Raw genomic sequence first — 14,582 nt, forward strand, 5'->3', positions numbered from 1 at the left:
GCTGCATGTCATAACCTCAGCAACCCAGAGCAAAACTGTTGCCTCATACTGATTCTTAAGAAGGACTAAGAATGATTCATGTAAAGATTTCAAGGCTCACAGATTGAACCAGGCCTACTGGTGTTCAGGGACTCTGCAAATATTTACTACCAATTTGCTACCAAGTTATAAAGTAATCACTTCCCCTGATACAGAGTCCTTAAGCAAAGGACAGTATTTTCTGGACAGCAGCCATTCAATGAAAACCTTACACAAGCCTTTATAAATAATTTTTCCCCTTTCTGTTCATCCTGTGTTTTCTCACATCTTTGAGTCAAATGTTTGAGTCAAAAATCTTCTGATTATGCACAGGAACATAGTTGTCCCCATTCCTCGTTCCTTGGACAGAAGGGCATCTGATCCTGACTATTCCTATAAACCAACAACTTTGGAACATAATTAGCAATACTGTGAAAAAATCCTGCAACTAATTAGGACCATGTCTGGCCAGTGGTAACACCACTTGAAGAAGTATGTTGTGCTTTCAAATGCAGACTGATCAGAAAGTTTTAATAGTTCAGAGAAGAAACTGAATTAATTTAAAGTTAAATAGCTGCTTCCTTTTCCTGTTTCCACTCTACTGCCTCAGGCTGAGTGAAAGAGTAGGACAGCAGATGCCTGTCTCTGAAAGGAAACCTTAGCCAGCCCCCTTTTCAAGCTCAGTATCTTAATTTTAAATTCAGTTATGTTTTGGTCTGACTCACACACCTTTGGGACATTCTTTGCTATCGTCTCTCCTGGGCATCAGTCCACTAACAGCTAATTCAGCATCCTCAGCCAGGATGTTCCCCCTCAGAAACTGTGAACAGTTTGTGGGTATGTAACCCTAACAAATACCCCTGTCTCAAGTGTATTGACATTGATGACAGCACTAGACAGTCATGAGAGCTACATAAATTTTCAGTTCTTTCTGAAAACTAGTGAAGTATTTGGCTGAACCACTTCCTTCAGCAATGAATTCTCCAGTGTAATCTGTAATACGGAAAAGAGTTTCCCCATTTTCACTCCCCAGTTTCATTGAATGGTCCCGCTGTTCTCATATTATGATACAGGCAGAACAGAAGCTCTTAAGTCTACTTTTCCTACTCTAGCAACTATTTTATAAACTGTCTGTCCACTTTTATATCTCTCCTTTTCAAAATTGCAACCTCTGTTTTTCTAATGTCTTGGAGTTTTTACATGCCTTACTCACTCAAGTCACCATTTCCTGAAGTCTCCTCTTTGAGGGCAGAGTTCTGTGTCCTCTCCAGAGCATTCAGACAAGATTGTCCCCACTGGTGCTGAAATCTCATGCCTATGATTATTATAATTTAAACCACAGAAGGATAACATCAAGCCTTGCAATTGCAATGTTGACACTGCATTTCAATTACTGTTGTGCTGCCCAGTCGCCTTCCCTGTTTAGGTCTGACTGAAGTCTCCCAGAGACCTCTCTAACATGGCTACTCTGATGTTGATTCATTGTTCACTTTTCCCTCCTCTTCCCAGGTGAACGATAAAGAAACACAACACAGGACACAGGATAATCCTTAAGACATTCTGCTTTTAACCTTTTGCCATTATGCAAATTGTTCAGCTCCACCCTCTGTTTGCTGCTTATGAGACAGTTCTTGTTCAAAGACAATTCTTTTCATTTTACACTGTAATGCTTAAAAATTTTTAACTTTTTTTGTTTGCAAAACTGGGGGAAGGACATTTTGGAAAGTCCCTAATTAATTCTGCACTTTCTTTTCCTACTGTTCACCCTAACTTTGGCCACTCTGTACATATTGGTTCTTAAATTAGTAGCATCCTTCCAATTAACAGCTCCTTTCCCTACCTGTTGATTACCATCGAGTGTGTATCTGGCCAGCCATCAGATCCTTCCTAGTCTCCATTTTACTACACAAGTTTTTTAAACCAAAGTTTTGGTGATAGGATCTCCGTTCTCCAGAAAATCCTCTAAGCCATTCTTACATCTGTTTCCATTTGAATGAATCTTTATTGAGAATGAATTATCAGAATTATTCACAATATTCTATATGAGATATTTTTAATAGAAAATTTTCTTGATAATTTCCTGGATCCCATTTGCCTTTTAGCAGTTTATGGTGTGTGAGCAGCTAATATTCAAAGATCCTTTTGCTCCTTCTCTCTCATTTCCAGTTGGTGAATTCCCAGGAAAAAAAAAGTTATTAGTCCCTATATTCATGGTAGTAAATTTTGCATACCTGAATCTCATCCAAGATTTCATTTCATCCATCCTTCAGTATTTGTTTATAACATCCTGATCATTCTGTCCTTGTGTCATCAGCAAATTTCATCCAAATGCTCTTTTTATTTATGCCAAGGCCAGGAATTCAAATATGAAACAAGATAAGGCCCTGGAGTGACCTTCATTAGTAATCCCTTTTCCCTATCAAGATTCAGCTTTTGTGGAGCAGTCTCAAAGGCCTTTTAAAAATCTAAATATATCAGATTAAATGTTTCTCTTTTATTAACTTCTTTATTGGCACATCCAGAAAACTGAGAAGAGGATTTATGAGATATTCTCTGCTTAAAGAATTAATCTTAAGATTATTATCATAATCTTCCAGGTGTTTTGACATATTTTTAATTACCATTCCAACCAGCTTTCAAGAAACAGATAAAAGCTTCTCTATTCTACTTCCCTGCTTCGTCCCCAGCACCTCTTCTTAAATTGTGGGTGCTGTCTGTATTGTGTCCTCTGATGCTCTGGTTCCATAGCAGATTTCTACGAGAGACCAAATATTTTTACTAACCCAAGGAGCCAAGATGCCCAAGTACTCCTCACTTGAAGTTCTCTGGAATTCTTGGAGCTATACCATATTATGTTTAAAATAATTAGTTTGGTCCAACATTGGTTCCTCCTTAGGAGACCTCAATCTTCAAAAGCTGCTTCATCGTAATAAACAGAATGCATGCAGGATAGGAATATAAAAGTCTAAAAACTGAAGGTGTATAAGAAAAAGCAAAATTTTTTTCGATATTCTCTTTAACCTCCCTTGATCCAACACATGCATTAATTATTTCACAGGCTTCCTGGCTCTCACACCCTGTAAGATTCTCATTTATCCTTTTCATTCATTTCATTGTTTGCTCTGCAACTCCCTGTTGTATCTTCCCTCCTAATTATTAAATGCTGCAAATTCAAGCTTCTCCCTACTGTAAATTTTGAAAAACCTCTTGCATGACTCCAAAATTATAAGTTAAGTCACACAGGTATCCTATTTTCCTTTTGATCCACGGGAACGCTTGTCATCCAAGACTATTATTATTGCTGATATTATAGGTATCCACCGGCACTTCTAAGGATTTTAATCTTTTACTATTAAGTCTGATGTCTGCTTCTCAGTCAGAATGCAATGGCATGAACCCCTCATTAGTTTGAGTTATTGCGATCAAACTTCATATCCTGTCTGCATTTTCACACCATCTGCTTTTGAAGTGGCAGACAGGCTGTTAATCAGACTTACTGTGCTTCAGTGCCTGTGAAGTGTAGTGGCTCTTTGAAAAGTGACTTCAGGTTGTTCTTCATTTACTGTTTCAAGCAATTTCTGTCCACACTTACAGACAGAGATTTCCTAGCTGCCAGCCCTGGGAATGTGTCCACAGCTTTCCTTCCCTGGCACCATTGCTCAATATGAAGACCCAAACAGGGTTTTCCTTTAAGGACAGCTACCAATTGATCTTTTGGTTTGTTCACTCTAAGTATCCAAAACTTAGAATACAATTTTGTCAATTCAACAGGAAGGAGCAGTATCCAGCTTCCTCTCTCAGAGCTATTTTAATTCTGCAGGGCTAACAAGCAGGAAAAATAGTACAAATTATTTCAGCCTGTCAAGTCAGAAGATTAGTCAGAAAACACCTAAGCATCTGAATTGCTGACTAAGAAGGTACCTTTTCATGTAGGCTTTTTAGAGGAAAATCACTTTACAACTTTGCTGTACTTTGTATTCATTGAGCCTATGGCAGTATAATGTGTAACAGTATCTTTTTGAGCTTTTGGGCCCTAGAATCTGATCGTCATTATCAATTTGTCTGTCTGTACAACTACTGATACGTCTCACTTGTGAGTACTTCATAAATCTTTAACATAGTAACACTACATAAACCTTCTGAGTTGGGAAAGTGCAATTATCACAGAAATAATTTTCTCATGGAAAACTCTGTAGATGTTTTACACTGACAGAAAACCAGCATGAATTAAAAATGTACACAGAACAAATTCAATTCATTCACTGATGCCGCCTTCTCTTCCCAGCAAAGTGCCTTTGTCTCATCCAAGTCTGCTAGAATAGAGGACAACAGACCCTAGGCCACTGAAAACAGTTCTGAAGACTTCAACATCCTGGTCTGCCAGATCATGACAGCCAGGAATCTCAACCCCAGGGGTCCTCTACTCTCTAGCCTTGCAAGCACAGAAATCATGCAGGAGTCTGCATTTAAGTATTACTTAGAATCATGTAGGCACTTGCTGATGCTGACAGTTCTGACTTCACCTCCAAGTTTTTCAGCTTGAATGGGAGTTCCAGATCAAGACTCCTACGTACAAACTTCCCTTACCAATCTTTACACAAGACATCGTTCCCAGAGGCCCATTCAGAGCACAGCTTGACCGCAGGGAACTCATACGAAGGGCTGGGCAGACCAAGCACATCATGGTTAAAATATTTTCCCCAGTTTGTGGGATACCTGGATCCCAACTCCTGCCTCCCCGCAGTGCTTTCTGTCAGAGATACCACAATCTGAACATGCAGTTGAGCATTTTGCTGTAAGTATTTGTCCTTTTGTATCTCCCTGGTATCTCCCATATACTGCCTGAATGTCCTGAAGGCTGGGGTTTATAATCCACCAATTTTTGTCTCTGTGAGTATTTAATCAATCATTCACACAAGGAGGAAAATGTTCAAGGAGAAAAAAAAGCCTTAGAAAAGCAACTGCCTCCAATTACCTGGATAAAAAATGCTGGATAACAAGAGCATTTACCTAAGATATGCTGGCATCTCTTGCTTTCAAATAGGGCATCTGACCTCAGGACACAGAGGGAGCAGTCTCCTTCTGCTCATGATCCTTGGGAATGAGCCCTACTCTGTCCCTGTACTTATCTACAGCCACTATGCCTGTCTATAAGATCAAGGGAAAAGCGGGTGAGCCAGGTTTAAACCTCTGCTATAAAGCTATGACAAGAATGAAAGTCCCTTGCAGAGATCTTAAAAAACAGGAACTCATGTAGGGTTCATGGAAATAAGGGACCAAATACAGAAGACAGACTTTATTTTTGTCCTTGCAGAGGGAAAGGTCATGGTACAAACTAGAGATTTAAAAGGCTTAAGAGAACCAGAATGAAAAGAGACATTACAAACGCACCAATTAGGGGAAAAGCTTCAGTTAGAACTTGTGCCTTGTCAGTCATCAAAGAATCCAATTACAAGACCAAAACTGGTAAGGAACCAGGCTTTGTTAGTTCTGTAATTCACAGAACTACCTGCTTCAAAGCACATTAAAGTGCAGCTGTAGACTGAAAAATGACTATTACAGCCATGTGTGATGGCATGGAGCCTGCACAGAGTCAGGCTTGGAGAAAACAAAGACCAAACCATCAGTCAGAAATGAATGCTGGGACTTTCCTTCTTTTGACAAAGCCTCTCTGTATTGGAAGCACAGCCAATGTCCCTGTCTTGGACTTCTGAGGATTTCAGGGAAGAGTTCATACTGTAGCAGGTCCTACTTGAAAGCAGAGGTGGGATAATGGCAGAGACAGGACAGTCCATGTAGAAATCACTTCTATGGGTAATGAGAGACAGAGAGGCTTCTGACTACCCAAAATATTCCATTATCTTCACCAGTGACTAAAACTCTGGAGCACAGCTGATTTGATTTTTTTAATGCAACCTGGAAAGGTTACAGTGTCACACTCCTCAGGAAGGCAATAGCTGTAAGATATAGAACACACTCCGTTCCTGAGAGCCTGAGTGCAGTGTGAGAAGAGGATACACTTCACCCTGAGAATTCAGTCATACCTGCAGAGCAAGTGACTAAATTAAATTCAAAGGCCTCCAGGAGCAGAGGACATAGTCTTAAACTGCATCAGGGGAGGTTTAGATTGAACATTAGAAGGAATTTCTTCACAGAAAGGGTGATTAGACATTGGAATGGACTGCCCAAGGAAGTGGTGGAGTCACCATCCCAGGAGGTGCTTAAGGAAAAACTGGACATGGCACTTAGTGCCATGGTCTAGTTCACATGGTGCTGATCGGGCAAAGGTTGGACTCAGTGATCTCAGAGGCCTTTTCCAACCTAATTGATTCTGTGACTCTCTGATTTTACCTGCACCTACAGCAGCACGAGCACACCAGTGACAGCAGCAGGGACACTGTTCTCATCCATATACCACCACCATCACCCATCCATCCAAGCACTGCACTGCAGAGAGACCTCGACAAACTAGAGACAGGCAACCACCAACCTCATGAAGTTTAAAAAGGGCAAATGCCAGATTCTGCACCTGGGACAGGGCAACCCTGGATATGTGTATAGACTAAGGAACAAGAGGCTGGAGAGCAGTGGAAAGGGATTTGGGGGTCCGGTGGATGGCAAGTTATATACGAGTCAGCAGTGCCCTGGCAGCCAGGAGGGCCAACAGTGTTTGGGGGGGCATCAGGCAAAGCATCACCAGCTGGTCACGGGAGGGGATTGTCCCGCTCTGTTCTGCACTGGTGCAACCTCACCCTGAATATGGTGTGCAGTTTTGGGCACTGTAATATAAGAAAGATATTAAGCTACTGGACAGCATCCAAAGAAGGGCAATGAAGATGGTGAAGGGCCTTGAGGGGAAGCCGTATGAGGAGTGGCTGAGGGCACTTGCTCTGTTCAGCCTGGAGAAGACTGAGAGGAGACCTCACTGAGGTTTTCAACATCCTCCTGAGGGGAAGAGGAGGGGCAGGCACTGATCTCTTCACTCTCAGGAACTCGAGAAAACAGCAAGAAGCTGAGCCAGGGGAGGTTTAAGTTGGATATCAGGAAAAAGTTTTTCACCCAGAGGGTGGTTGGGCACTGGAACAGGCTCCCCAGGGAAGCGGTCACAGCATCAAGCCTGCCTATTCAAGAAGCATTTGGACGATACGCTGAGGCACATGGGGTGACTCCTGGAGAGTCCTGTGCAGGGCCAGGAACTGGCCTCGATGATCCTGATGGGTCCTTTTCAACTCAGCACATTCTGTGATTGCGTTGTTTGGTCTGAGCCGACCCCAAAGCCCATGCAGAGCCCGGCAGCGCGGCCGCCGCTGCCCTTGCACACAACATGGAGCCTCCGCTGCCATTTCGCGGGCGCCGCTCCCCGCGCGCCCCATGTCCCGGGGGCGGGTCGACCCCGCGCCGGCCACGCCCGCCACGTGACGTCACGCACAGCGCGCGCCGCGGGAGAGCTAGGGGTACGCTCACGTTACCGCCCCCCGCCGCGCATGCGCTGCACGGAGGGAGGCGGGGGCGGCACCGCCGGGGGCTGAGGGGTCACTCATCCGGAAGCCGCCGGGCCCCAGGCAGGAAGTGACCCCCGCGCGCGCGCCGCGACCAGCGGGCCCCGGATCCGCCCGCCCGCGCGGCCCTCGGTGACTTCTGTGACTGACGGGGCGGCTCCGCCCTGCCCGCCTCGTCCCGCCTCCCGTGGGCCCCGCGGCCAATCGGAAATGCGGGTTGTCCCTCCGTCTCCATCTCCTCCTTGACGGATGGATGCGTGAGCCAATCAGGCCGACGGCCCCGCCCCCGCCGCCCGCCAATGCGCGCCGCGCGATGCGGCTCTCGCGGTCTGGGAGCCGGGAGGGTGGGCCCGGCCGGGCGCGCGTGCCCCCGGCCCCGCCGCCGCCCGCGCTCCTCGCCGGCGAGCCGCCCCCGCCTCGCTGCCGCCCTGGGGGGGCTCCCACCGCTCTCGCGCCGGGGCAGCCTCGCCGCCCGCCACACGTTCCCTGTCTGGATGCGACACGGGGCGGGGAGGAGCCGCCCGGCCCGGGGGCTCCGCGCACTCTTAAGGTGGCCCCAGAGTCCAGCGAGAGCAGGACCGGTGGGCGTGTCCCCGGAGAGGCGCGGTGGAGGCAGCGGGGGCTGCCTGTGTGAGGGCGGCGTGCGGGGGCGGCTGCGGGAGAATTCTCGCTTCGCCATCGGGGTTGGGGAGCCGGGTGGAGGTTGGTATCGGGACATAAGCGCCTGTCACATGAGGGATTCCTGTTGCTGAGACGGGGAGCGGTGGCTGGAGACGAAGTGTCTGCACTCCCGCATGTCCCGTTCTGGGCCAGCAAACACGTCCCTTGACGCTTTTCCAACCTTTGAGACTCCCGAGCTCCCGGAAAGTCCAGTGGGGTTACCCACTGGTGGGTATACCAGGCACTGGTGGGGATACCAGGTATCACGGGCTTTCTTGTAGTTTGAATCCTAAACGTGTTTAAAGTGCTGAGTTTTAAACCACCAGTTTTGGCTTCTTGATTGTGTAAGATGCATCATTACCCAGGTAAGTATGTCGCTTCCATAGAGTACTCTGAGAAGTCATTCAGAGCTCGTAACGTAACTAAAGTAAATTTTTACATATACATTTAGAGAGTCACAGAATCAATTAGGTTGGAAAAGGCCACTGAGATCATCTTGTCCAACCTGTGACTCTGCACCACCATGTCAACTAGACCATGACACTAAATGCCATGCAGTCTTAAACACTTCCAGGGACAGTGACTCCACCATCTCCTTGGGCAGCCTGTTCAATGTGTAATCAACCTTTCAGTGAAGAAATTCTTCCTAATGTCCAACCTGAACCTCCCCTGGAGCAGCTTGAGACTATGTCCTTTCATCCTGTCACTAGCTGGGAGGAGAGGCTGACCCCCACCTGGCTACAGCCTCCTTTCAGGTAGTTGCAGACAATAAGGTCACCTCTCAGCCTCCTCAGCAACCTCAGCTCCCTCAGCCATTCTCGTACTTACACACAAGTACATAAAAGAAAGGATTTCCTAGATAAAAAGAGGTTTTGATAAAAAGCCACAAGCCAAATGCCAAACCCTAGTCAGGGAGAAAAACACCTTAGGGTACCTGCATGTTACACGGGGTTGCTGAGATGCCTGTTTACTACTAGTTGCAAATGGAAGGAACCGTCCTTCAGTCAGGATGTGGAAGAGAATTCCTTCCCAAATACTGTGAGTTTCAATGTCCTAACTGCCAAAAAACAAAGCCACCTCCTACACCTTCCTGGATGCCAGAAGCCCCAACTGCCCGCTACCCATCTGTCAAAATTTACAGCTCTCCTTAGACAAATATTAACAATTCAGTCATGCACAAAACCAGTGGCATCTTGAAAAAATTGGAAGAAGCATAAAATACACGGAATGTAATGTAAAAATAAGTTACATGGTGACTAGTTTACTTTTTTCCCCCATGTCTCCATCTGCTCTATCTTCTACTTAGCTTGGAAAGTCTTTGGGATGTGTCTTTGTTCTCTGAATGCTAAATATTATGATGGATCATGATCCATTCACCTCTGTGTGTCTCTGCCACGCTATCCTTTGCCCTGCCTCCCTAGGGCACTTTTTATGTTGGATGCAAATTTTTGTATTTACATTCTTTCAAGTAGTGGAACAAGTTAAGTTACATCATATATTTTTATTGTCTATAAAAAGCAGGCAGTATTTCAGGTATTCATTTGGGAGAGAGGATCCTGAAATCAAAATGAAAAATAAGTAGGGAACACACACTGGGTGCCTGGCACACGTCGAGTCCAACCGCAGCTTTTTAACACCTCTGCAGTTGGCTACAGATCAGACAACTCGGAGATACCACCCGTCAGTGCCTCCCAGCACAGTGGTGCTCCTGCCTTGTCTCCCGGCAAAGAGGAGCCCGAGCACTGTATGGACACAAATCCCAGCTAGAGGGGGACTGGGCGACTTCGTATGGAAATAGCAGAGACCCAAAGACCACATAGCCTAAACAGAAGTCCAAGGAGGGGCAGAAGAACAAGGGAACTGAAGCTAAGATGTTCACCCAGGACTGGAGTGAGGCTAGGAGAAAGGACAGAGCTCTGCTGTAGTGGTGGGAGGGAAAGAGGTGGTTGTTGGCCCTTGGTAATGATCAGGAACACCATAACGGGGTCTGTAATGAGATAATATGAATATGGGAAAAGGGGCAGGGAACCCTCCTTGAAAGAGGGAAGAACACGTAAGTAGCATAGGGAGAAGAGCTATGACTAGAGCTGCTTGCATTGGAGCAGAAGAATGGTTTGGTGTGGAAAAAGGAGGACATACAGCATCTTGAGAGGATGGTGACTGACTTCCTGAAATGAAGGCGTTGAACTTTGGCACAGGTTTCGACAAGTTGAAGGAATGCAAGGAGTCATTGCAGGTGCAATGGTAAACTAAGCCGTGCAGAAGCAGCAAATATTACAACACACCTTCTACCATCAGAACAATTTCCATATTACAGTTTCCAGAAGGAAAAAAAATTACTCAGAAAATGCCATTTCCTCCCAGCATGTGTGCTGTCCTCTGCTCCAAACCTTACAGAAGTGCTACCATTTAGGATGCAGATGCAAAACTACCTACAAAAAGAAAAGATTATCAAATGCAAGGTGTCTTTCAGAGAACTGGGGTAGGGACCCTGAGGGAGGCTGTTTCACGGTCGTGCATTTCAGATTGACATGTCAAAGCAACCTGCCTATGACACTGGCATCAGGTGCAGAGGGACGCCAGGCAGCACCTGCTCCTTCCTACATCCACATTTTGGAGTATTTGGTCTACTTAGTGTGCTTCGCTGCACAGTCCTCTTTAATGCTATAAATGCTATAATGCTATAAAATAATGGCCTTGGTCTGCAGCCCTGAGACACCCCAATATGAGACTCCCAGTTTTCAGGCAACTGGGTTAAAGTGGGACAATGCTGTATGTAATTTGCAGAATCACAAAATAGGTAGGTTGGAAAGGACCACAGTCAGTCATCTGGTCCAACGTCACTACTCAAGCAGGTCATCCTAGAGCACGTGGCACAGGATTGTTTCCAGTCAGTTCTTATTCATTTCCAGTGAGGCAGATTCTACCTCTCTGGGCAATCTGTTCCAGTGTGTAGTCACCTGCACAGCAAAGAAGTTCTTCCTCATATTCAGGTGGAACTTCCCATGCACCATTTTCTGCCCATTGCCTGTTTGTCCTAGTGGTTGGTATCACCGAGAAAAGCCTGGCTCTATCTTCTTGGCACCTCCGCTTTAGATATTAATATACATTAATGAGGTAAATTAATGGGGTTTCCTACATGGTTCTAGCTGGTTTTAACACATAGGAGAGATAGCGATGAGACTTTTAATAGGGTTGTGGCGATCTGGTGATGTTCCTGCAATAGGTTATTGACAAACACAAGGCGTGAGGGAAGATTACCAGAGACGGGGAGAAGAGTTGTTTTGCGGTGGAAGTTGACCCCGAGCATCCCGGACTGGAGCTGGGCACAAGCACTCCGTGGGCAGTGAGAGCAGCGGGCGGGATCACCCAGGACGGAGACCCCGACCCAGGGCCCGGGCAGCCGTCTGGGAGCCGGGAGGGTGGAGGACCCCCCGGGCGGGGGGCGATGACCGGCTGTCGCCGGGGTGATCCCGCCAGCTGAGGGGCGGCAAAAGGCGGCTGCTGGCAGCGCCCTCGGGGGCGAGGGCCCCGCGGCCACCGCCAGGGTGACTCGAGCCCCGGTGCCGGGGATGGTCGGGGCCCTGGCCGGTCCCCGCGGGCAGCCGGCTCCCTCCCTCCGGCCGGCAGAGCAGGTAGGCAACCGCAGCTCCCCCGGCCCGGCGCCTCCTTAACCCGGGGAGGCGGGGGCGGCCGCGGCCAGGGGGAGCCGGGGGAGGCGGAGCGGCGGCTGGGGAGGAGCCGGGGCCTGCAGTGGAGCCGCAGCCCGGAGCAGCAGCCGCGGGAGCGGCGGGGCCTGGAGAGACTCAGCGCCGCCCGGGCCGGGCCCCCGCACCGGAGCCCGGGGAGCGCCCCGCGGACGAAGCCGCGGCCCGGCGGAAGGCGGCGAAGGCGCCGCGCAGCCCCGCGCAGGCCCGTGAGCCGCCGCGGCCTCCCGTGGTAGCCGAGCCCGGGCAGGAGGAGCTGGGGCCTGGGGGGAAGTCAGGGACAGCGGCCGCGGTGGGGGGACACCCCCGTAGCCTGCCGGGGTGGGGGAGAGACCCTGCCCGCCGCCCCCCGCCCCGCCCGCAACCCCGCCGGGCAGCCCCGCTCCCGGTGCGGGGACACCCCGGCGGCCCCCCCTGCCAGGCCCCTTCCCCGCAGCTGGTGAGGAGCTTAACACTCGCCCCCTTCCCCACTAACGAGCCAAGGCTGCGCAGAGGCCCCCGGCACACAGCCCAGGCAGCTATCTAGAAGGAGGTCTGCTCTTCCTCGCTGTGGGACGGTCTTCTGGAGCTCCCTCGATACGAGGGGAGAGGTGTCCTCAGATCCCAGTTTCTAAGGATTGTGAGAATAACCCTTACCACCTCCTCCCCCCTGCTACTGAGGAAATTCCTCCTTCAAGCAGAGCGGACAGCCCTTCCCCAGACCAGATAGTAACAGGGGAGAGTCTTCACAGAAGGAATCCTGTATGCCCAAGAGAGGCAGTCCCCAAGACAGAAATAAGTAGGAGCTCCAGATACTTACCTAGTAATTTTAATTATTTACATCTGCTCAGCAGGCGGCAAAGCGAAACAAGGGAGAGAAAGCAGAGGCAGATTTAGCTTTTCTTTCCTTTTCCAGTTGCTGGTAACTGGAGATAAAGGTAATTTCCAATACTGATCCCATCCTCCTTCATCCCAAGGAATATCCCTCATCCCCTAATTCTAAGAGGGTTTTCTTCAAATACCCTGTGCAAGGAGAGAAGACACACCTCCTAGTTACAGGGAAAGACAGATTTCGCTGATAATATCCACAGAGATAGCAAGAATTTTTTCAGAGGAAGATATTTGCCCACCTTTAAGGACAAGGTGTACCTAGAGAAAAGAAAAGAGAGATTTCCAGGTAGGGAAACTGGGGGAAATTGATTTCTGAAATAATCTGACTGTCAGTGAAAAGGCTGTCTCCCGGGGGAACACCCCTTTGGTACTTAGCTGCCAAAAGGGAGAGAGGATCTCCATCCCAGGATAAAACCAGCTGTTTTAGGGAACTGACTATCCCAAGCAGATTGTTTTAATACTCAAGATCCTGATTTCATCCACAATCCTTTCACCCTCAAAATATTTCTTGAAGAAGCTCTTGGAATAGCTGACAGCAACACTCTGAGTATGGGTCTCAGAGAAGGAGTGTGAAGGGCAGCACCCCAGCAACCAGCACTGAAGATAATCCACCTCCCTCCAGAAAATCTTCCAGACAGAGTGAGTGACCACATTATATCACTTCTTTATTCCTAGCTGTCCTTCTCTCTCGCCTTCTGTCCTTGTTTTCCATGTCTTTTCTCTCACTGTATCTGCTTTCCTTTTAATCTTTTCTCTCGTTCTGTTTCTGAACCTTTCCCCAGGCTTCTTTCTCTGTGTGTCTTTCTCTGTTTCCCTCATTTAGCTCCCTTATATGCTGTATGGAATTGACCTGATTCTTTCCCTCACTATTTAGCTTATGGGAGACCTTATCCCTATTTAATTGTAAGAAACCTCTCTGCCCTTTCCCTTCTACTTTTTTCCCCTGGTTTATTCATCCTGGGCTCAGCCTGTTTCATCACCGGTGTGAATTAGTTTCTGTCATTTAGGGGTCATTGAGAAGGGTAATACTGGCCAAAAAAAGCTTTGAGGAGACAGGAGCAGTGATTTCTAGTGCCAGTGTCCAAGGATGCACTCATGGGGTGGAGTTCTCCGTGTGGGTTCTACTGTGCTTGTAACTGAGAATAAAATCATTGTGCGATGCAGACCTCGCTGTGCTTGGGATCCAGAGGTACAGATCCCCATGCAAGTGCTCTGAGATGTGTGTCCTAATGTACCTGAGGGACTGTGGGATGAATTCTGGAAAGAGTGCCCTTGAGAGTGGGTTCTATGGTGCGCAGGGGCCTGGGAATGAAAACCATGACAGTGCTGGTGGACCTGCTCCGTAAGCTGAGAGAAGCCATGCAGTTGCCACCAGTCTTCGTTTGTGCTTTATGCTGTGTTCAGGGGCTAGGAACATGAATCCTAATGCTGGTGCTATGTGAGCTGAGCTGCTGCTTTTTGTAAATGAGGCAGTTAATTCCCAGTCACAAATGAGTATTCTGACACCACTGTAGTGATTTCCTGAGAAATCAAGTCTGAGGGAGATTTCATCTCAAATGAAGCCAAAGCAGATTCCAGTAGTAGAAGAATCATGCCTAAGGATATCTCACCTGAAGTATTCTTGTTTCTGTTCTCCAGTGAGATATCAGCGAGGAAATCCAAGATCAAAAGGGCCAGGGCAGGAACCCTTTTAGAAGCCTTTTGGGAGAGCAATGGTTAAACAGGGAGTCCCTAAAGAAGGAACTCCTTGGTGTAATGTGCTAGCCAGATCAGACAAAAGATGCCAGAGTGATTCCCCATTTTGGCAGAGGATTCTGTCAGTTATCCA

At 47.8% G+C, this 14,582-nt stretch overlaps 1 protein-coding gene across 4 annotated transcripts in view; it reads left to right on the top strand.

The window, feature by feature from the left end:
- Nucleotides 1-11,761: 11,761 nt before the first annotated feature.
- Nucleotides 11,762-14,582, top strand: part of FOXJ2 (forkhead box J2) — a 27,785-nt gene continuing 24,964 nt past the window's right edge. The window contains exons 1-2 of one of the 4 annotated variants that reach the window (XM_017830121.1): nt 11,762-11,812; nt 13,269-13,393. The gene's annotated coding sequence lies outside the window, so the exon portion shown is untranslated. Of the gene's footprint in view, nt 11,813-12,276; nt 13,394-14,582 lie in introns of those variants that run through there. The other 3 variants (XM_017830120.1, XM_017830119.1, XM_017830122.1) reach the window with 3 other exon arrangements.

This window comes from Lepidothrix coronata, unplaced genomic scaffold (assembly GCF_001604755.1).
Source record: "Lepidothrix coronata isolate B3197 unplaced genomic scaffold, Lepidothrix_coronata-1.0 Scaffold174, whole genome shotgun sequence".
NCBI lineage: Eukaryota > Metazoa > Chordata > Aves > Passeriformes > Pipridae > Lepidothrix > Lepidothrix coronata.